This window comes from Scyliorhinus torazame, chromosome 12 (assembly GCF_047496885.1).
Source record: "Scyliorhinus torazame isolate Kashiwa2021f chromosome 12, sScyTor2.1, whole genome shotgun sequence".
Taxonomy (NCBI): Eukaryota; Metazoa; Chordata; class Chondrichthyes; order Carcharhiniformes; family Scyliorhinidae; genus Scyliorhinus; species Scyliorhinus torazame.
Window position 1 is genome coordinate 31,457,251 of NC_092718.1, and position 24,239 is coordinate 31,481,489.

The following is a 24,239-nucleotide window of genomic DNA, read 5'->3' on the forward strand; positions in this document are numbered from 1 at the left end:
GCTGATGGGAGCGGGGTCCTTCCAGGGGCCCCTGGAGCTGGAAGGGGCCCATAGAGTGATGGCGAGGAGGCCCAAGGCTAACGAGCCTCCGCGGGCGGTGCTGGTGCGGTTCCATCGGTTCGTCGATCGGGGGTGTGTGTTCAGGTGGGCCAAGAAGGAGAGGAGCAGCAGGTGGGAGAACGCGGAGGTTTGAATATACCAGGACTGGAGTGCGGAGGTGGCGATGAGGAGGGCCGGGTACAATTGAGCGAAGGCGGTGCTGCACAGGAAGGGGGTGAAGTTTGGCATGTTGCAGCCGGCGCGACTGTGGGTTACCTACAAGGACCGGCACCATTATTTTGAGTCTCCGGAGGTGTTCAGGCCAAGAAGCTGGACACAGACTGAGGGTTGGGATGGGCGATTGGGGACTGCGGTGGATATGTTATGCCTATTTTTGGTTCCGGGGGGCGGGGGCCTATGCATTGTTTTGGGTTTCTTTTTCTCTGTGTTTTTCTCTTTCGGGTTGGTGAGGGTGGATGGGGCGGGTTGGGCACTGTTTTGGTTGGTGTCGCACTAAAGACTGGGGGGGGCGGGGCCGGGACAGGGAAGCGAGGATTGTTTCCCGCGCTTAGAACGGAGGGGGGAGGGGGAGAGCCTGTGGATGGGGAGTGGGAGAGGAGGGTGTGCCACACAATGGGAGGAGTCGAAGGGGAGGCGGGAGTGGCCGGGGTCAGCAGGAGTCAGCTGACTTGCGGAAGTACAATGGGGGGAGTTAACCAGCGAGGATGGGTCCTAGCCGGGGGTGGGTGGGGGGGAATTGAGTTGCTGCTGCTAAGGTCAAGGAAGAGCTGGAGCGAGTGTGGGGGGTCGAGACGGGGGTATGCCGCTGTGGGGAACGGGCCGGGTGTGGGGTGCGGGCGCGTGGTTGGCCGAGGAGGGGTCATGGATAGTCGTCACGGGAGGGGGGCGGGTAGCTGATAACCTGGAATGATCCGGCTGATAACCTGGAATGTAAGGGGACTGAATGGGCCGGTTAAGCGGGCCCGCGTGTTCGCGCACCTGAAGGGGCTCAAGGCGGATGTGGTTATGCTCCAGGAGACACACCTGAAGGTGGCAAACCAGGTAAGACTGAGGAAAGGGTGGGTAGGTCAGGTGTTTCACTCGGGGCTAGATGCCAAAAATCGAGGGGTGACGATCTTGGTGGGAAAGAAGGTGTCATTCGAGGCGTCGAGCATTGTGGCAGATAATGGCGGTAGGTACATAATGGTAAGTGGTAAGTTGCAGGTAGAGCGGGTGGTACTGGTCAATGTGTATGCTCCGAACTGGGACGATGCGGGTTTTATGCGGCGCATGTTGGGTCGGATCCCAGACTTGGAAGCGGGGGGCCTGATAATGGGGGGAGACTTTAACACGGTGTTGGATCCGGCACTGGATCGTTCCAGGTCTAAGACGGGTAGGAAGCCGGAGGATGCTAGAGTGTTGAGGGGATTTATGGACCAAATGGGAGGGGTGGACCCTTGGAGATTTGCAAGGCCGGGGGCTAGGGAATTTTCATTCTTTTCACATGTCCATAAGGCTTATTCTCGAATCGACTTTTTCATTTTGGGTAGGGCGCTGATAGCGAGAGTAGAGGATACCGAGTATTCGGCAATAGCCATTTCGGACCACGCCCCACATTGGGTGGACTTGGAGATGGGGGAGGAGAGGGACCAGCGCCCGCTGTGGCGCTTGGAGGTGGGGCTGTTGGCGGACGTGGAGGTGAGCGAGCGGGTCCGAGGAAGTATAGAGACGTACTTGGAGACCAACGACAACGTGGAGGTCCGAGTGGGGATAGTATGGGAGGCACTGAAGGCGGTGGTGAGGGGAGAGCTGATCTCCATTTGGGCCCACAAGGAGCGGAGGGAGCGGGGGGGAGAGGGAGAGGCTGGTGGGGGAGATGGTGAGGGTAGACAGGAGGTATGCGGAAGAGCCTGAGGAAGGATTGTTGAGGAAGAGGCGCAGCCTCCAGGCCGAATTTGACCTGGTAACCACCAGGAAGGCGGAGGTGCAGTGGGGGAAGGCCCAGGGAGCGGTCTACGAGTATGGGGAAAAGGCAAGCCGGATGCTGGTGCATCAGCTTCGGAAGCGGGACGCAGCTAGGGAGATCGGGGGAATTAAGGACAGGGGAGGGAGCGTGGTGCGGAGTGGGGTTGGCATCAATGGGGTCTTCAGGAACTTCTACGAGGAATTGTACCGATCCGAGCCCCCATGGGAGGAGGGAGGGATGGGCCGTTTCCTGGACCAATTGAGGTTCCCAAAGGTGGAAGAGGAACTGGTGGCGGGACTGGGGGCCCCGATTGGGCTGGAGGAGCTGATCAAAGGGATAGGAAGCATGCAGGCGGGGAAAGCACCAGGGCCGGACGGTTTCCCAGTCGAGTTCTAGAAAAAATATATGGACCTGTTGGGCCCGCTGTTAGTTAGGACCTTTAATGAGGCAAGGGAGGGGGGAGCTTTACCCCCGACGATGTCCCGGGCACTGATCTCTTTGACCCTGAAGCGGGACAAGGATCCCCTGCAATGTGGGTCTTACAGACCCATTTCCTTGCTAAATGTAGATGCCAAGATGCTGGCGAAGGTCTTAGCCACGAGGATTGAGGATTGTGTGCCGCAGATCATCCATGAAGACCAGACGGGGTTTGTGAAGGGGAGACAGTTGAACGCGAATGTGTGGAGGCTTTTGAACGTTATCATGATGCCGGCGAATGAGGGGGAGGCGGAGATAGTGGTGGTGATGGATGCTGAGAAAGCCTTCGATAGGGTAGATTGGGGGTACCTGTGGGAGGTGCTGAAGAGGTTCGGGTTTGGGGAGGGGTTTGTCAGGTGGGTTAGGCTGTTGTATGAGGTCCCGATGGCGAGTGTGGCCACAAAATAGGAGGAGGTCCGAGTACTTTCGGTTGCACCGAGGGACGAGACAGGGGTGCCCCCTGTCCCCCCTGCTCTTCGCACTGGCGATTGAACCCCTGGCTATGGCACTGAGAGAGTCGAGGAACTGGAGGGGGTTGGTGCTGGGTGGGGAGAAGCATAGGGTGTCGCTTTATGCGGACAACCTGCTGCTGTATGTGGCGGACCCGGTGGGAGGAATGTCAGAGGTAATGAGGATCCTGAGGGAATTCGGGGACTGCCGCTCCCTCCAAGGAGGTATACCACGAGCCTGGTGGTGGTGGCGGCCCTCAAAATTTGGGGGCAGTGGAGGCGGCATATGGGGGGAAGTTGGGGCCTCGGCGTGGACCCCATTATGGGGGAACCACCGGTTCGCCCCAGGAAGAACAGGTGGAGGGTTTTCGGGGTGGCACAGGGCAGGGATACGAAAGTTGGGGGACCTGTCTGTGGACGGGAAGTTCGCGAGCTTGGGTGAGCTGGAGGAGAAATATGGGCTCCCCCCGGGGAACACCTTCAGGTACTTACAGGTAAGGGCGTTTGCCAGACGGCAGGTGGTGGAATTCCCACGGCTACTGCCACACACGGTACAAGACAGGGTGCTCTCGGGGGGGGGGGGGGGGAGTGGGGAAGATACCAGAAACTTACCAGGTGATTCAGGAGGAGGAGGAGGCCTCGGTGGTGGAGTTGAAAGGTAAGTGGGAGGAGGAGTTGAGAGAGGAGATCGAAGAGGGGACGTGGGCAGATGCCCTAGGGAGGGTGAATTCTTCCTCTTCGTGCGCGAGGCTCAGCCTCATACAGTTTAAGGTGCTGCACAGGGCACACATGACCGGGACAAGGATGAGCCGGTTCTTTGGGGGTGAGGACAGGTGTGTTAGGTGCTCAGGGAGCCCAGTAAATCACACCCATATGTTCTGGGCATGCCCAGCGCTGGAGGAATTTTGGAAGGGAGTAGCGAGGACGATGTCTAGGGTGGTAGGATCCAGGGTCAGACCGGGCTGGGGGCTCGCAATATTTGGGGTGGCAGAGGAGCCGGGAGTGCAGGAGGCGAAAGAGGCCGGAATTCTGGCCTTTGCGTCCCTGGTAGCCCGGCGAAGGATTCTCCTTCAGTGGAAAGATGCAAGGCCCCCAAGCGTGGAATCCTGGATCAGCGATATGGCAAGGTTCATTAAATTGGAGAAGGTGAAATTCACCTTGAGAGGGTCGGTACAAGGGTTCTTTAGGCGGTGGCAATCGTTCTTAGACTTTCTGGCAGAACGATAGACATTGGTCAATGGCAGCAGCAGCTCGTGGTGGGGGGTCGGGGGGGGGGGGGGGGGGGGCGGTGGGGGGGGGGGGTTCTTTATTTTTGTTTATGTTATTTACACTGGAGGGTCTGAGGGGGTGTATATACTTGTTGTGTTAAGTCGGGGTGTTAATGTGAATTTATTATTTATGTACAGTGGGGGAGGGGTTTGGGGGGTTGCTTTTTTAGATTGTGTTTTGTACTTAACCCTGTTGGGTCCTTTTTTCTTTCTCATTTTGTTATTGATATTTTATGAAAACCTTTAATAAAAAATTTTTTTTTTTAAAGTTACCTCAGCTTGCTGAAGTAAATGCCTGAGGGCTAAATACATTTCCCATTGGACGATATTATGTTATGGCTGGTTCTTGCCGAGGTGGAAAATTACTACTGAATCAGGAAAGCCCTCATAACAAAGCGAACAAAAATTACCAGCCGCTATTTATTATATACAGGCTGACGATCAAAAAAAAATTAGCTGCCAGAATCTGGAGAGAAATAATGTGGAGAAATAAAAAGCTGCCTCCCTAAAGCCACCACAGTTAAATAGAACAAATAAGTTAACCTTAGCGTGTAAATAAAACTGCAACATCTATATTAATTAACATAATTGGGCGGCACGGTGGCACAGTGGTTGGCACTGCTGCCTGACAGCACCAGGGACCCGGGTTCAATTCCGGCCTTAGGTGACTGTGTGGCGTTTGCACGTTCTCCCCCTGTCTGCAGCGTTTCCTCCGGTTGCTCCAGTTTCCCCCCCCCCCCAGAGTACAAAGATGTGCAGGTTAGGTGGATTGGCCATGCTAAATTGCGCCTTACTGTCTAAAAAGCTTAGGTGGGGTTACTCGTTAGGGTGTGGGCTTAGGTGTGCTCTTTCAGAAAGTTGGTGCAGGCTCCATGGGCCGAATGGTCTTCTTCTGCACTGACGGGATTCTATGATTCCACAATTCTAACCGATAATGTTTCATACATTGGGCAGGGCCAGCTCTTAACCCAGATGGTAATCAAACACCTTGCTTTCCTTCCCAGACTATTTTAAAGCATACAAACAGCATTGTTTTTAACCTGGGTGTCTTGCAAAGAACTAAGTGTGTTGTGCAATTTATAACTGTGAAATATACACCTGTCACTTCGTAACATGACTGCGATGTGATTAGAGAGCTGTGTACATGAGATATATAAAATCCATAGTCATTTCTGTGAGCCACCAGAGAATGGGCCAGACAACCAGACTTCTTGAACACTCCGTTTGTATTTGCCATAGCACTTTTATCTGCTATGAGCAACATTGCCTCTGGCAGCCTGTGCTACTTATGTTATTAGCTAACCACAGTCTCCAGAATGTTGACAGGAAGAGTAATCCATGCTGAGACAGACTATTGAAGTGTACGGTTCAGTATGGTCGACGAAGGTGCCAGAGGTCAGTCTCATGGCTCATCGGTGTATCGTTGTGTGGGAATGATAACAATAACAGCTTCTTCCAGAGGTCCTCGCTTTCACTTATGTGCCGTGCGTGTAGCCGTGCGGGAGTGATTCCAGCCCCCCCCCCCCCCCCCCCCCCCCCCCCCTCCCTCATCGCATATCAGTACTGGTGCACAGAGCTTCTGGCAAGATAACAAACCAAAAAGGCAGTTGCACAGAGTTCTGCCTTTCACCGCAGAAGCTTTAGAATTAATTTTATTATATGAGGAAGATAGTTGGTTTGAAAAGTTAGCATGCACGCACAGTACATCTGTGCAGCAGAAGGTTTCTGTGCGTATAACTAAGGTGAGCGCACGTTCATGTGGAGTGGTTTAATGTGCTATGGATGGAGCAGCAGTCCAATTTACGCCCACAGTCCCAACACCTCTAGTCGTATGGGGTAGGTCGTGGCATAGTGGTCTTGTCACTGGACTAGTAAACCAGAGATCCAGAGTAATGTTTTGGGGACCCAGGTTCAAATCCCACCACTGCAGATGGTGAAATTTGAATTCCAATAAATATCTGGAATTAAAAGCCTAATGATGACCATGAAGCCATTGTCTATTGTTATAAAAACCCATCTGGTTCACTAATGTCCTTTAGGGCAGGAAATCTGCATCTTGACCCGGTCTGGCCTACATGTGACTCCAGAGCCACAACAATGGGTCACATGCTCTGGTTTTCTCCCACTGCCCTCACAAGGGTAATTGGGGATGGGAATTTCTGGTCCAGTCTGCGATGCCCACGTCCCATAAACTAATAGTACATTTTAAAAAGAGTGCATGTTAATACGTGACTCACGCGGGCCGACCTTCGTGACTCACGCAAGCCGACATTCGCGACCCAACATTAATCCCCAACCAACATGACTAAAAGAGATGATTTGGTCATTGTCTGTGGGAGCCTGTGTGCACATATTGACTGCTGCGTTTCCAAACTTACAGCAGGGACCACACTTCAAAAGATCTTACTCGGTTGTAAAGCACTTTGGGAACATCCTGAGGTCATGAAAGGTGTTACATAAATGCAAGGTGCTACACAAATGCAAATTGAAACAGTCCCAGGATGAGCTCACAGTGCCGGGACTCTGTTGAAATTCGGGGCCTCAGCGGGGGACGCCCTGCCGAGGCCGCACTTAATCCTGTTTACTGCACTGAGGAGCTTCACTCGCCGGAACTCCTCAGTGTAGGAAGATATCGGGGAGGGTGGGGTGGTGCCGAAGTGGTGAGGGTGTGAGGAGTTGGCGTGACCCCACTTTGTAGTCAGCGGCAGCTGGGGCTGCACCTCATCAACAACAGAGGCAGGAAGAGACCCTTCATTGGCTGCTCAAGCAGTGCAATTGAGCTCTTGCAAAGTAGCTTGGTGCCAGGAAAATTACAGGCATGCCTCCACCACCTCGCCCCCGCAAGTGTGCATCCTTCCCCCCTCCTTATATCAATATATGGACCACCTTGCCTCCCAGCCCATCTCCAGCTGCCTGATAAAATCCAGCGTAATGAGGTTTCATCCCACAATCAATTAAAATTTCTTGTCTTGTCCGTTCAAACCTACCTAACAAGCAGTTCCAAGGCAGAAACACCCACAATGCATATCACAGTCTTTCATTATTAGAATACATATTAGGAACGTGGTTCTGCGCAAGCGCACTGATGAGCGGGCACGTATGCGCAGTGCGCCCGCATTTTGTTTATTGTCACGGCCCTCATTTTGAAGGCCGCTCGCAGCAGGCATTGTTAAAAGCCGGCTGCTGTGGCTGTTGCACGCAAATTTACGCAAACGGTATCACTGCGACGGACGGCTCGGCGACCCTCCCGACAGCTGCCCACCCGCTGGTCACGACCCCGGCTTTGAAAACGCCTGCAATAGAGGACAGCAGGGAGACCTTATACTATGCAAAACAAATAGTCCAAACCCATTACTGTAAAATAGTGCATCCATTATGTATTGGAGTTATTGCGATCTCAGAGATACTCGCTCCAGGTGTAATACCATGGGCACCATCTTGAGCCGGCACTTACCATCTTCAGAATGGGCGGCACGGGTCTATCGAGATTCTCGCCGGAGAGATCGCGTTTCCCGATTTTTACCACACTTTCTCAGGGACATTATGAGTTCACGCCCACAAAGGGTGATCCCCCTGTTTAAATATTCATACCTCACCAACGTGACATTTGGCCAGACGCAAGGCAGTCAGGGAGATCTGTCCGAGGGTGAAGAGTAAATATAGCCCCTAGGGGGGGTAGAGGGACATGACTGGGCAGTGCTCTGGCACTGTCCCAGGCACAGGTTGGCACTGCCAGGTTGGTACAGCCCGGTTGATACCATGGTATAGCCTGCCCTTGCCCCGTACTATGCACCACTGCCACCATGCCCCTCCCCAGCACTTCTCCAGGCACAGATTAGCACTGCCAGGTTGACATGGTATCAACCTGGCCGTACCAACCTGGCAGTGACAACCTGTGCCTGGGACCATCGATAACTCACGAGGCGAGACGTAGAGAACTCAATCGAGGCTTTATCGAGCAGACTTGTTCCCCAGCAGCTCAGTTACAGAATGCGGCTGCTGGGAGAAACTGGGTTCTTATACCCCGCCTTTCTGGGTGGAGCCCAGTAAGCGGCAGATCCAATCAGGACCCAGTATCTGTCTACCAATAGCCCCTCAGCATCATGATGTACCATATTACCCCTAATACATATCACCACATTCACCCCTTGTTAAAAAGGAACCCGGCGGGGTGGTGGATGGTATGGTGGTAGGGGTTTACACGTAAGCGTACTGCGGGTTTGCTTGGAGATGTACCGTTTCGACCAGCGGGTCTGATTTGTGCGCCCGCACATGTTTCCGGGGCAGGATGGGTCCCGGGGCTTTAATGACCGTGGCCGCGGTCATGTCAGGGCAGGGGATGGCGAAGGGGAAACGGGAGTATTCGTCAACGACGTTAAGAAAATACGTGTTGCGACCGGTGGAGGGAAGGGGGCCTTTGAAATCCAAACTGAGGCGTTCAAAGGGACGGGAAGCCTTTATCAGGTGCGCTCTATCTGGCCTGAAAAAAATGCGGTTTGCATTCTGCGCAGATTTGGCAGTTCCTGGTGACTGTTCGGACCTCCTCGACGGAGTACGGGAGGTTGCGGGCCTTTATGAAGTGGTAGAAACGAGTGACCCCCGGGTGGCAGAGGTCCTCGTGGAGGGCTTGGAGACGGTCCACTTGTGCGTTGGCACATGTGTCGCGAGATAGGGCATCAGACGGCTCGTTCAGCTTTCCGGGACGGTACAAGATCTCATAATTGTAGGTGGAGAGTTCGATCCTCCACCGCAGGATCTTGTGTTTTTTTTATCTTGCCCCGCTGTGCATTATCGAACATGAAGGCTAGCGACCGTTGGTCAGTGAGGAGAGTGAATCTCCTACCGGCCAGGTAATGCCTCCAATGTCGCACAGCTTCCACTATGGCTTGGGCCTCCTATTCTACTGAGGAGTGGCGAATTTCTGGAGCGTGGAGGGTCCGGGAGAAAAAGGCCACGAGTCTGCCCGCTTGGTTGAGAGTGCCGCCAGAGCTACGTCGGATGGGTCGCTCTCGACTTGGAAGGGGAGGGACTCGTCAATGGCGCGCATCGTGGCCTTTGCGATATCCGCTTTGATGTGGCTGAAGGCCTGGCGGGCCTCTGTCGACAGGGGAAAAGTAGTGGACTGGATTAGTCCGCCTACCACCAGCTCCCCATTCGCCCCGGTGACCGCAAGTACACTGCCTTCGAAGCAGACGGGCGGCTATACCACTTTTTAAGGGTTCCATTCGGCGTCACAAACGGAGTCTCGGTCTTCCAACGGGAGATGGACCGAATGGTTGACCAGCACGGTTTACGGGCCACGTTCCCGTACCTCGACAATGTCACCATCTGCGGCCACGGCCAGCAGGACCACGACGCCAACCTCCGAAAATTCCTCCAGACCGCTAACGCCCTCAACCTCACCTACAACGAGGAAAAATGCGTGTTTAACACCGACCGTCTAGCCATCTTGGGCTACGTAGTGCGTAATGGAGTGATAGGCCCCGACCCTGAACGCATGCCCCTTTTTGCCGCAGCTTTTACAGGTGGCCGAGCGGGCCGGGCAGCGCTGGCGGGGGTGTTTCGGCTGCCCGCAAAAATAGCAGCGGGGCCCCCCGGGTGGTCTGGGATTCTGGCCGCTCACGCTTGCAGGGGGGTGGGGGGTGCCGGGGGGTTGATCGCGGCGGGGGTCCACGGAGCCGAAGGGGCTGTAGCGCGGTCGGGGGCATAGGCGCGGGTGTTTTGGGAGGCCACGTCGAGGGAGGCCGCAAGGGCCCGTGCCTCTGTGTCCGAGAGAGTCTTTCTCTAAAAGTCTCTGGCGAATTTGCGAGGATGCCAAACCTGCTACGTACGCGTCTCTGATCAGGAGCTCCGCGTGCTCATTCGCCGTTACAGCTGGGCAGTTGCAGTTTCTTCCCAGGATCAGTAGAGCATTGTAGAATTTGTCTCGCGATTTCCCCCCCCTCTCCCCCCCCCCACCGGGTTGCTGCTGCTGTCGACCGAACTCCATCTAACGCTCCGCGAGGTAGTCTAGGAACGGTTGCCGCCGCCTGGAGAACCCCTGCACAGACCCTCTCAGGGCAAACGTTATCCTTTCCAACCTGATAAACCCTGCCATATCATTTATTCAGGCTTCCACACTGGGGGGCTTCGCATCTTTCCACACTAACAAGATCCTTCGCCGGGCTACCAGGGACGCAAAGGCCAGAATACCAGCCTCTTTTGCCTCCTGCACTCCCGGCTCGTCCGCTACTCCAAATAGTGCTAGCCCCCAACTTGGCTTGACCTGGACTTTCACCACCTTAGATACTGTTCTCGCAACTCCCCTCCAGAACCCATCCAGTGCCGGTCATGACCAAAACATATGGACATGGTTCGCCAGGCTTCCTGAGCACCTTTCAAATCTGTCCTCCACCCCAAAGAACCTACTCAGCCTCGCCCCCGTCAGATGTGCTCTCTGAACAACCTTAAATTGTATCAGGCTAAGCCTGGCACACGAGGAAGATGAATTAACCCTACTTAGGGCATCAGCCCATAGACCATCCTCAATCTCCTCCCACAGCTCCTCTTCCCATTTCCCCTTCAGCTCCTCTACCAAAGCCTCCCCCTCTTCATTCATCTCCTGGTATATCACCGACACCTTGCCCTCTCCGACCCATACGCCCAAAATCACCCTGTCTTGAATCCCCTGTGCCGGGAGCAGCGGGAATTCCCTCACCTGCCGCCTCACAAATGCCCTCACTTCCATGTACCTGAAGGCATTTCCCGGGGGTAGTCCAAATTTCTCCTCCAGCGCCCCTAAGCTCGCAAACGTCCCATCGATGAACAGGTCCCCCATTCTTCTAATCCCTGCCCAATACCAGCTCTGAAACCCCCCGTCCATCCTTCCTGGGTCAAACCGATGGTTATCTCTGATCGGGGACCACACCGACGCTCCCATCGTGCCCCTATGTCGTCTCCACTGCCCCCAGATCTTTAGCGTTCCCAGCACCACCAGACTCGTGGTGTACCTTGTCGGCGAGAGCGGCAGCGGTGCCATCACCAGTGCCCCCAGGCTCGTTCCTTTGCAGGACGCCATCTCCAACCTCTTCCACGCCGCCCCCTCTCCCTCCATCACCCACTTACGGATCATCGCCACGTTGGCTGCCCAGTAGTAGCCACCCAGATTCGGCAATGCCAGCCCTCCTCTATCTCTACTACGCTCCAGGAACCCCCTCCTTACCCTCGGGGCCTTGCTCGGCCACACAAATCCCATAATGCTCCTGCTTACCCTCTTAAAAAAGGCCTTGGTAATCACAATTGTGAGGCATTGGAATACAAAAAGAAACCTCGGGAGGACCACTATTTTAATTGACTGAACCCTGCCCGCTACCGAGAGTGGCAACATGTCCCACCTTTTAAAGTCCTCCTCCATCTGTTCCACCAGCCGCGTCAAATTAAGTTTGTGCAGTGCCCCCCAGCTCCTAGCTACGTGGATCCCCAAGTATCGAAAGCTCCTTTCCGCCCTCCTCAATGGTAGGTCGTCTATCCCTCTTCCCTGATCCCCCGGATGCACCACAAAGAGCTCACTCTTTCCCACATTGAGCTTGTAGCCCGAGAAGTCCCCAAACTCCCTTAGGATCTGCATGACCTCAACCATCCCCTCCACTTGATCCGCCACATACAGCAACAGGTCGTCTGCGTGCAGCGACACTCGATGCTCCTCTCCCCCTCAGACCACCCCCCTCCATTTCCCCGACTCCCTTAACGCCATGGCCAAAGGTTCAGTTGCTAATGCAAACAGCAGGGGGGACAGGGGGCACCCCTGCCTCGTCCCTCGATACAGCCGGAAATACTCCGAACTCCGCCGGTTCGTTACCACACTCGCCACCGGGGCTTTATACAGGAGCTTAACCCAACTAATAAACCCACCCCCGAACCCAAACCTCCTCAACACTTCCCAGAGATACTCCCACTCTACTCGGTCAACGGCCTTCTCCGCGTCCATAGCTGCCACTATCTCCGCCTCTCCCTCCACTGATGGCATCATAATCATATTCAGTAGCCTCCGCACATTGGTGTTTAGCTGCCTGCCCTTTACAAATCCCGTCTGGTCCTCATGAATCACCCCTGGGACACAGTCCTCAATCCTCGTAGCTAACACTTCTGCCAGCAACTTAGCATCTACGTTGAGGAGCGAGATCGGCCTATTAGACCCGCATTGCAGTGGGTCCTTATCCCGCTTCAGGATCAAAGAGATCGTCGCCTCCGACATTGTCGGGGGCAGGGTCCCCCCCTCCCTTGCTTCATTGAAAGTCCTTACCAGCAACGGGCTAACAGGTCTACATACTTTCTATAGAACTCCACCGGGAACCCATCCGGTCCCGGGGCCTTCCCTGCCTGCATGCTTCCCAGTCCTTTAACCAGCTCCTCCACCCAATTGGTGCCCCCAAACCAACCACCTCCTGCTCCTCCACCCTCGGGAACCTCAGTTGGTCCAAGAATCGTTGCATCCCCTCTTTTCCCCCTGGGGGCTGGGACCTATACAGCTCCTCGTAGAAGGCCTTGAATGCCTCATTCACTTTCACAGCACTCCGCACCGTAGATCCACTTCCATCCTTGACTCCACCTATTTCCCTCTCTGCCATCCTCTTATGGAGCTGATGTGCCAGCATCCGGCTTGCCGTCTCCCCATATTCATACATCGCCCCCTGTGCCTTCCTCCACTGTGCCTCTGCCTTCCCTGTGGTCAACAGGTCGAACTCCATCTGGAGACTTTGCCTCTCCCTGAGTAGTCCCTCATCAGGGGCCTCTGCATATCTCCTGTCCACTCTTAAAATCTCCCCCACTAACCTCTCCCTTTCCCTGCCCTCTCTCTTCTCCCTATGAGCCCTGATGGAGATTAACTCTCCCCTAACCACCGCGGCCTCCCATACTACTCCCACCTGCACCTCCCCATTGTCGTTGGCCTCCAGAAAACTTTCGATGCACCCCCGCACCCTCCCGCACACTTCCTCGTCTGCCAACAGTCCCACATCCAACCGCCACAGCGGGCGTTGGTCCCTCTCCTCCCCCTGCTCTAATTCCACCCAGTGCAGGGCGTGGTCTGAAATGGCTATGGCTGAATACTCCGTCCCCTCCACTTTCGAGATCAATGCCCTGCCCAGAACAAAATAATCTATCCGGGAGTAGGCCTTGTGTACATGGGAGAAAAAAGAGAATTCTCTGGCCAAAGGCCTGGCAAATCTCCACGGATCTACTCCCCCCATCTGGTCCATAAACCCCCTGAGCACCTTCGCCGCAGCCGGCCGCTTTCCGGTCCTGGATCTGGAGCGATCCAGTGCTGGGTCCAACACCGTGTTGAAGTCCCCGCCATTATCAAACTTCCTACCTCCAAGTCCGGAATACGCCCCAACATACGTTTCATGAATCCAGCGTCATCCCAATTCGGGGCGTATACATTTACCAATACCACCCCCGTCCCCTGCAACCTACCGCTCACCATCACGTATCGGCCTCCGTTGTCCACCACTATGTTCTTGGCCTCAAACGACACCCGATTCCCCACCAGTATTGCCACCCCTCTATTCTTTGCATCCAGCCCCGAATGGAACACCTGTCCTACCCATCCCTTTCTTAACCTGACCTGATCTGCCACCTTCAGATGTGTCTCCTTCAGTTTGCCTTCAGTCCCTTTAAGTGCGCGAACACTCGGGCCCTCTTAACCAGCCCATTTAGGCCTCTCACATTCCACATGATCAGCCGGATTGGGGGGCTCACCCCCCCACCGCCCCCCACCGCCCCCCCCCCCCCCCCCCCGCCGACTAGCCATCTCTTCCATTTTCAATTCCCCATCGGCCATTGCAGCAGCAACCCTATTTCCCCCCCTCTCCCCCCTCCCCACCCCCCCCTCCCCGCTAGATCCAAATCTAGATCTTTTGCTCCCCCCATAATACTTCCGTAAGTCAGCTGACTCCTGCTGACCTCGGCTTCCCTCGCCTTCCCGTTGACCCCCCCCCTCCTCCTCCTTGCGCTCCTCCATTCCCCCCCTCCGTAGCGCGGGAAAAAGCCCGCGCTTTCCTAAGCCAGCCCCGCCCCTGTGGCGCAGCTCCTGTTGCGGCCTTATCCTAATTCCCCCATCCCCGAGTCTCACCTCCCTCCAGCACCAACGCCCACATTCCTCACTGTCCCCCCTTTCAAAAACCCTTCCCCCATCCCCATCCATCGTCCCACCCGTGAAACATTCTTCACCCATATTTACAACCCTGTATACAGTCAACATCTCCCCCACTACCACAGTCCCTCAGTTCGAGTCCAATTTTTCTGTTTGGATAAAGGTCCAAGCCTCTTCTGGCGTTTCGAAATAGTGGTGTCGGCCCTGGTATGTGACCCACAGTCGCGCTGGCTGCAGCATTCCAAATCTCACCCTTTTTTTATGCAGCACCGCCTTGGCCCGATTGAAGCCAGCTCTGCTCTTTGCCACCTCCGCGCTCCAGTCCTGGTAGACTCGGTTCACCGCATTCTCCCATCTACTGCTCCGCTCCTTCTTGGCCCATCTCAGGACACTCTCTCTGTCCGCGAAACGATGGAACCTCGCCACTATCGCCCTTGGCGGCTCACCAGCCTTGGGTCTCCTCGCCAGGACCCGGTGAGCCCCTTGCAGCTCCAGGGGGCTCGGAGAGGCCTCCGCACCCATCAGCGAATGGAGCATCGTGCTCACATACGCCCCGGCATCAGCCTCCTCCACTCCTTCGGGGAGACCCAGAATCCAGAGATTCTTCCTCCGTGACCTGTTCTCCAGGACTTCGAACCTCTCGGCCCACCGCTTGTGCAGTGCATCGTGCGCCTCCATCTTCACCGCCAGGCCCAAGATCTCGTCCTCGTTCTCATTCGTTTTTTCCTTCACCTCTCGGAGCTCTATCGCCTGGGCCTTCTGGGTCGCCTTCAGCCCCTCGATCGCCAACAGCATTGGCGCCAGCACCTCCTTTTTAAGCTCCTCCACACAGCGCCTGAGAAACTCCTGCTGGTCCGGCCCCCATGCTGCTCGATCTCCACCCTCCACCATCTTGTTTTCTCCCCCTCGTTTCTGCCGCTGCTCCAAAGCCTCTTTTTTTGTCCCTCCACTTCTAGTTCCCTCCATCCACGACGGAAGGGGGACTTTACTTCACCTTCCCACACGGGATTAGATCAAAAAAGTTCCATTGGGGCTCCTCCGGAGAGCCCAAAAGTCCGTTCTAGCGGGAGCTGCTGAAATGTGCGGCTTAGCTCCGCATCGCCGCAACCGGAAACACCACTCCACGCAGACACGGGGAGAACGTGCAGAGTCCGCACAGTCACCCAAGCCAGGAATCAAACCTGGGATCCTGGAGCTGTGAAGCAACGAATTGTCAATCTGTGAACCCTCTGGAAATGAATTCTCCGGGCCAATGTTCATCAGAACCTGACTACGTTGAAATTGTGCAGACAATTCGGGGCACATTTTGCAGCTCACCAGATTCGTTGTTCTGCACCGGCTGAAACACAAACCTGCTGGATTAAGGTTTGAAATAACAAATCTGCAAATGAGGAATGTGTATTTCTCCTCCGGTTCACCTGTTATCCCTGGTGCATACAGCCTTCCATTCCATGATCCGTATTGTCACCGAGTCCGAGAGAGTAATGGAGCTAGTCTCCTGGAACACCGATGTGCAGCCCCACTACCTCACCAGTAATGGCGCAATCTTCAGCTGTCTTGGGCCTTCACACTTGAACCTCCCATCTAAACCCTCCACACCTATCCAAGCTTGCCTTTAAATGCCTTTGTAAAACTAATTAATCATAATAATATGTATTGTCACAAGTAGGCTTACATTAACACTGCAATGAAGTTACTGTGAAAATCCCCTTGTCGCCACACTCCGGCGCCTGTTCGGGTACACAGAGGGAGAGTTCAGAATGTCCAAATTACCTAACAGTACGCCTTTCGGGACTTGTGGGAGAAAACCGGAACACCTGGAGGAAACCCACGCAGACACGGGGAGAATGTGCAGATTCCGCACAGATAGTGACCCAAGCCGGGAATCGAACCTGGGACCCTGGCGCTGTGTAGCAACAGAGCTAATCACTGTGCTACCGTGCCCAATTGTTACGACCCAGACTGTTGTCCACCCCTCGTACACTCCAACATTGGCTCAACATTGGCCCTTGCTATTTTTCCATCCGTAAAACCCTTTGGGACCGTTTGCTATGTCAAAGGCTTTATATAAATGGAACCTCTCACTACTTCCATCCCTCTCGCATCTCAGAAAGGACCCACCATATCTGCATTACCCTCTGGCTGTATGTCAATTGAAGTGGGTCATGAATAAAGATGTTTAAAACAACACAGTTAATATATACAGTGAAACACTGCTTATACAAATAGTATATGGGTATTAACTTTGTAATTTGAAGGAAAGAGATTATAAGAAGTCATTCATTCAGCATTCCCTTTTACATATTAAAAAAAAAAGACTTATTAAGAACTTGAGCTTCTCTTTTTGCTATTCAGTTCTGGGTTTTTGGTTCAATTTAAGAGTTGATGAATCCACTGATGACCAAGAGAATTATTGAGAAAGGCAGTACGAGACAGATTAACCAAGATCAGTGGAAATACAATTTTTCATACAGCAATGTCATTTTAAGTGTATATGGTAATTTTATTCCCTAAAACCCCGCTTGATAAGAAATGTTCGAAGCTATCAAAGCTAACCATAAATTGAACCAAAAAAAAGAGAGAACATTTACATTCTAAGAGCTTGCTGAATATTTAAGGCATGACAGCTGAGAGTTCGCTGATATTCTTTTTCTAAAATAATGACACAGGTCGCTTCTCAGCCTTTTGGCTAGATCAAGCGTCAGACCAACCCCAAGATGAGGCTCAACGCCTTTCCCTGTCAGCTTGGATCTGGTGCATCTCCTTTGTGGAGACCACAAATTGACTTTCAATCAAATTGGAATTGTTATTTGGAGCAAGCATTTGGATTAAGGGTTTGCCGTGTCCACTCTGCACATTGGCTTTGTAACTTTAAGGATGGGATAAAAAAAAATTTAAATTTAAAAATCTGTCCTTGTCAGTTTAATATCGGATACATTCCCTATCTGGGGACCAAATATTAAATTGATTTCTGTGAAAAATAAATAAATAAAACAATGACACTGCAAAGGTCCCCCATGGATACACAACTCAATTCTTAGGTAACAGCTAGAAGAATGATTGCTCAGTGGTAACCACCGCCCCCAGTGCACATTTTGTGGTGCAGAGTGTTGTTTACAAGCTAGTTCAATTAGTAAAGCCATTATTTTGCATCTGTAATCTTGCTGGCTAAGCAAATACAGCTTAATGTGTGGTTCCAATAGCATGATTATTTTATACAACTGTTGCTAATTTTTAGTTGGCTCTTAAATGTTGCCCGTTGTATCTTTACTTAATTTGCTCTGTTTCTATAACCTTTGCTCTTGAGTCGCCCGATATCTTTATGATACTGCCATGAGGTTCAAGTTCAAGTACTGATCAATAACTCAACACACCAATTAGTAAGATTCAAATCAAAACACATTTATTATACACAGTAAATCACTACTCATGCATAAACTCTACTTTCTAGACTATTCTCTACCACTAAAAGGCCTATACTTAGCTTCGGAATTGGCCCACCAGGTCAGGGGAACAAATGGCCTTTCGTTCGATCTGAGTCTGCAGGATTCAAAAGCTGGTATGGACTGGTAGCTAGGAGCGCCTATCTCGTAGCGTGCGTTGACTGGAGACTTACTTGGTTGATGCGGCAGCTTGGGCAGTTCACTCTCAAGGGTTGATTCGCTGCTGAGTGACCCTGCCAAGAAGACCGAATTGAACTTGGGGGCTCTACTTTATAGTCCCCAGTGGCTTCCCGCCCCTCGGGGCGGACCCCGTACCTGGTTCCAAGTGATTGGATGCGTTCCGATCACTTGGATCGATTTCTCCAATACTGGAGTTGTTCCCTGATTGCTGGGCGGTCCCTGAGTGTCATTGGCCTTCCTTTGTCTTGGCTCCTGCTGGCGCCGAGGAGTCTGGCTTGGCCTTATTCACCTGAAGTGTTTCCATTGTTCCCGGGGATCGCTTATTAGTATGCAGATGGCTGTGAGTTTCAGTGCTGACTGGGCTTTTGCAAGTTCTAATACACAGGATTTCTGAACTTGCTAGTTTTTGCCTGTGTTGGCTGAATTTCCCTGTAGTCTTTGCGGACCTCCATTTGAAGTCAGGAAGTAGCCAACCCAGGTGGCTACACAGCCAAATGCATTTAAAAGAAAGACGATCAGCAGGATTTTGCAGCAACCCCCCTCCCCAATCCCCCACCTTCCCTCCACAGGACCCCCCACACCCCCCCCACACCTTCCCTCCACCCCCTTCCCCCAACCATGCCATGTTTTGTAGAGGTGTCCCACCATTGATTGCCAGCGGGACTCTTTCTTCACACCCTTTGCCGACTGGGAACCAGCAGAAACAGGAGGGTTGCAATCCGCCGGACTGGAACATCCCAGCAGGAACCAGCGGAAAATTATGAGCAGTATTTTCAGTTTTTCGATTCCAAAATATACACGTGTTACAAAATTGCAATTCATTCATATTGTTAGTAAAACAAAGGTAGTTTTATGGGATTTAGATTTCTATTGCTAAATGTTAGAAATAAGGTATAATTTTAAGTGGGTTTAATTTAATGTTTAAAGTAAGATTCATGCTGGACAAAGGTATTTGTATATGTGGGGGTTGGTTAAGTTCCAACTGTTTTTCTATTGTGCTTAGAGAGGGATATGATGTGAAGAATAAATAATAGGAATAAGCATGTGAGTGTTGCTTAGCAACTGGATGCTTGGTAAGGTAGCAAAACTTTTAAGTTTTACATTAGTTAATTTGGTTGCAGTTGAAGGCAGGATCTTGGGAGTGAACATCTCTCAACTTTGCCAAAAGAAAGACTGGAAAGGACGGGACTACAAAGAGGCAGCCTTCCTAAAGTACAAGTTACAGTCCAGATAACCGGGGAATTGAAAGAAAAATAATTCCTAAGGTGACTGAAGTTAAGTGAACAGAGACCAAGATACTGTGCAGAAGAATTCAAGGAAGAATAAATAAAGTATTCTGATTTAAAGAGATAATTGCAGTGACAGATTTAAAGTGGAACAACAGACTTCAAAGGTACGTTAAACGCCTGATGCCATTTTAATACAATCTGGGAATCAAGAGTTAAAGAAATTGTAGGCAGTTTGCACAGCAGTCAAGACAAAGAAATCTGAAAGGGGTTGGTGTAAATTCCTGAACTGGATTCACTGTTAAAAGTGGAACAGAAGCTTGAGTTAAAAGAGTAATTTACAAAACCTAGATTGGATTTTGGGATGCAAACCGCTAAGGGACAGCGTTATTGTGAGAGAAGATCTTAAAGCGTGTTTTTGGTAGTGGAGTTTGGAAAGCTCATATGATCATCATCTGGGGGAATTCTGAGGAAATATCCACAGACTTGAGTTCAGAGCGGAGTGTGTGTATTTGACCACAGTCATCAACTGTGCTTAAAAGGGACTTTGTGTTAATGAGACCACTGCATGTTAAAACATGCTTTGCAATCTGTGTTAATCCTAAAACCTATGTGGCATTGTTAAACTAAGGGATATTGTATTATAATTCAATTTTTTCACATTTAATAAATGTTTTTCCTTGTTGTTAATACTAAATAGCAGTCCTGTGACTCTGTTGCTTCTCGTTTTGTAAAGAAAAGTAAAGGTTACGGTCTTTTGAGCCAGGGTTCCATTCTTATCTTCCCATCCAGTTCTAACACCAGCTGGACGATAACAGTACAGCAGTTTAGTAAGCGATTAGTAAGTTAGAAAATGCTATTTTATGTTAGTCTAAGTTTATACATTAAGAAAACATTTGTATAAATGTTATGATTTAACTCACCCAACACAGACCTTTATTCGATGTATCAGGAATATTTCACAGGGTGGGTGAATAGAGTGGTCTTGGAAAAGTTCCAGAAATTAGCTAGAAGAATGGTCTCCAGGTAAAAGAACCCAAGGCAGTCAATGTGGCGTAACGAGCTGGGTTTAATTTCTGAGACCTGGTCGAAGTAGATAAAATAATGATGGAGAGGGTTTCCTGCCTGGTATGGAGGATAATTTCACTTTGACAGGCTGGGGAGGATGAAGGGTCATTTGTACAAGGAAGGTGCTACTTTCCCCAGCACCTGGCATGCATTATCAGCTTGTACTGCACATATTGACTTTCTCCAAGCCTTCATGAAAGTGCTGATCGGTTCTTGGCTGGCAAAAAACTTGAATCATATAGAAGATAAGTTAATTTATAAATGACATGCACGCAGTCCATGTGAGTTTGCTGGTTCTGATTGCCTGAGAAGGGGGCAGAGAGAAATTTCCAGATTTTTTTTCCCCTTCACCGACTCCAGGTTTTTCTGGGGGTTTTTTGCCTTCACTGGAGATTACATCACATTTGGGGCCTGGGGGTGGAGTTCAAGAGGGTCAAGATTCTCCAGTCTTGTGGTGTTGTGGTGTTTTCCTATTTGATATTTTTGCGTGTTCAGTATTATTCATTACAACTCATTTGATCTCCCACACACGGACAGAAAATCACGCTGAACTTTGCGTTGGAATGAACGACTGCCATTTTGCAATGCTCTATGACCAAAGTGTTGAATAATAAAATTTACGACAACATACTTTGTTTAAAGTCTGCAATATTTAAAGTCACTGCATGGTACTATTAGTTATATTGTTTTACAGTTCCCATCTTATGTGCATACAAGCATATGAATTAGGAGCAGGAGTAGGCCACTCGGCCCCTCGAGCTTGCTCCGCCGTTCAATAAGATCATGGGCGTCATTCTCCAACCCCCCAGAGGGTCGGAGAATGGCCGTTGGCCGCCGTGAATCCCGCCCCCGCCGGTTGCCGAAGTCTCGGAAGGGAGAAAAGTCGGCGGGGCGTTAATGGCGCCGCTGCCGCGGAGAATGGCACGGGTCTGCGCAAGGCAGCCGATTTTCGGCCTGCCGATATTCTCCCTTCCGGATGGGCCGAAGTCCCGTCGACGTGATGACCGTTCACGTCGACGTGAATCAAACCTCCTTTTCATCGGCGTGACCCGGTGCTCCAGGGTCACGCCGACCAGCGTGGAGGTGAGTGACGGCCTGGGGGGTTGGCTCTGGGCAGGCAATGGCGTGGCTGCAGTCTGTTTGCGTGAGGAGAGGTGTGTCTCGGGTTGTGTGTGTGTGTGTGCGGCGGGGGGTGGGGGGGTGGTTAGAGTAGGCTGGGCTCCGGGGGAGTGCCGGGAGGGGGTCCGTGCCGGGGTGGAGGTTGGGGGGGGGGGGTCCGTGCCGGGGTGGAGGTTGGGGGGGGGGGTCCGTGCTGGGGTGGAGGTTGGGGGGGGGGTCCGTGCCGGGGTAGAGGTTGGGGGTTTGGGGGGGGTCCGTGCTGGGGTGGAGGTTGGGGGGGGTCCATGCCGGGGTGGAGGTTGGGGGTTGGGGGGGGGGGTCCGTGCTGGAGTGGAGGTTGGGGGGGGTCCGTGCCGAGGAGGGGGATGGGAGGGCAAGTGAGTTGGTCCACCTGGCCAGGTGCCAGCCTCCAACAGTTGGACCCATGCGGTCCATGCCACCTGGCTGGGGGGAGGAGGGGATATGGGCAATGATGACATGTCGTCGTTCCCCTCCCCCACCAGGCCGTCATGTTTTCAGATCATCCAGCGATGTTGGCCGCCGTGGTGGCAGCCGCTCATGTCTATGTTGCCCTGGATGAGGAGGAGGAGGAGGAGGAGGAGCGTGCCAGAGAGGCGGCGCAGGCTGCCGCAGAGGGGCAGGCGGCAGCCGCCCAGGCTGGAGGGACACCTGACCGACAGGACGAGGAGGGGGAGGAGGACGTCGCGGCTCCACGGCAACGGAGGCACCCGAGGGAGCCCCGTGTGTAACGGCCCCGGCAGTCATACCAGGACCTCACGGACCGGGAATGCAGGAGGAGACTCCGGATGAGCCGGGAAACCGTGGCACACATCTGCCAACTGCTGGCACACCTGTCACCGCGTGGCACTGGCGGGGGACACCCTCTCCCCGTGTCCGTCAAGGTTACGGTGGCCCTGAACTTTTATGCAACGGGGTCATTCCAGGCACCGAGTGGGGACCTGTCCGGCATATCGCAGACATCGGTGCACCGGTGCATCCGGGCAGTGACAGATGCCCTATATGCCATGGCGCACCGCTACATCCGCTTCCCCGTAGACCGGGCCAGCCAAGATGCCCGGGCCGTGGGCTTCTCTGCCGTTGCCGGGTTCCCCATGGTCCAGGGCGCGATCGATGGGATGCACGTCACCGTGCGGCCACCTGCAGATAACAGGGCCGTGTTCACTAATAGGAAGGGGACCTATTCGATGAACGTACAGGTGGTCTGCGACCACCGCATGATGATCCTGCACATCTGCGCCCGTCACCCAGGCAGTGTACACGACTCATTCATGTTGTCGCGGTCATCCATCCCCGGCATGTACGAGGGACGCCATCCCCGGCTGAGGGGCTGGTTGCTGGGCGACAGGGGCTACCCATTGCGATCGTGGCTGATGACGCCTATACGGAGGCCACGCAATGAGGCGGAGAACCGCTACAATGATGCCCATGTAGCGACAAGGGGAGTGATCGAGAGGTGCTTTGGTGTGCTGAAGATGCGTTTCAGGTGCCTGGACCTCTCTGGGGGCGCCCTCCAGTATCGGTCAGATAGGGTCGGCCGCATCATTGTGGTGTGCTGCGTCCTGCACAACATAGCCCAGCAGAGGGGCGATGTGCCGCAGGCAGAGGAGGGCTGAGTGGAGGAGCAGCAGGAAGAGGCCCAGTCCTCCCCAGATGAGGGGGATGGGGGCAATGGTCAGGGCAGACGGGGTAGACACAGGCGGGTGGCTGTCCACCGTTACCGGCTGGCCCAGCGGGCACGGGACAGACTGATAGACGCCCGCTTCACTGACTAGATGGGCGTGGGAATCGGGTAGTATTGCCACAGACCGCACACCATGGCAACAGCCGACCACCCACACCCCCCCACCCATCCACCCACCCAGCGCCCTCACCCCCCTCCCCAGCCCCACCCACCCCACCCGCATGCACACCCCCCCCCCCATTGCCGATCCACCTGCGGCACAATGGGCCGGGCTCACACAGTTGCGGGTGGACGCGTGTCTATCGCAGGCCATGGAGGATGATGACAACCCGCCCTGCGATGAGCTCCTGGCTCGACATCGTTGGACTATGTCTGACCCATGGCCACAGTACCACCATCCACCCGGACCATCCCTGCATGCGGCTGTGACACTGCAGCGCACGGTCCCGTCCTCTGCCCGGGGGATGTTGATGGCGGCCCAGGGGGAAGGGGGCAGACTCACCTGGGGCTGAGGTAAGACCACCCCTCACACACACACTTGCGCTCAACGTACATGACACCCCCGCACACTTTGGACAGAGCACAAAGGCAGCTTCGGTAGGTGTAACATTGACTTTAATAACCAAAGGAGTTCATGCACGTGCCCTAGCCCCTAAAACTCATCTGTGCCCTGCACCCGTGCCAACTTACTCAGTGTCTAATTGTTTGGCCTTACGGGCCCTTTGACTACGTCTACGTGGTTCCCCAGACGGTACAGCAGAACTGGAGGTGGACTCCTGTGATTCCTGCCCTCTGACACTGGATCCCTTTGGCGGCCGTTTCCTGGGGCGTCCTGGCCTAGATGGGCCAGGCTGCGGCCTGGGCGACTGGGATGGCGAGCTGCCAGCCTGTCCTGCCCGTTGCCCACCCGATACACCTGGGACGGAAGGGGGGGAGCCCGAGGTGTCGTGGTGTACCGGGACCTCCCCTACAGAGGGAGCCGGGACGGACCACACCACCTCCTCCTCCCTCGGGGTGCCCGATGGCCCCCAGGCCTCTACATGGGTGGGGGATGCGAACGGACTGGCCATCCGACGCCCCCCCGACATCTGGCGCTGCCAGTCCTGGAGGCCCGTGCTGGTATCGACAGGGGTCTGCAGGTTTGCAGTCATGGAGCCCAGGGGGTTGGCA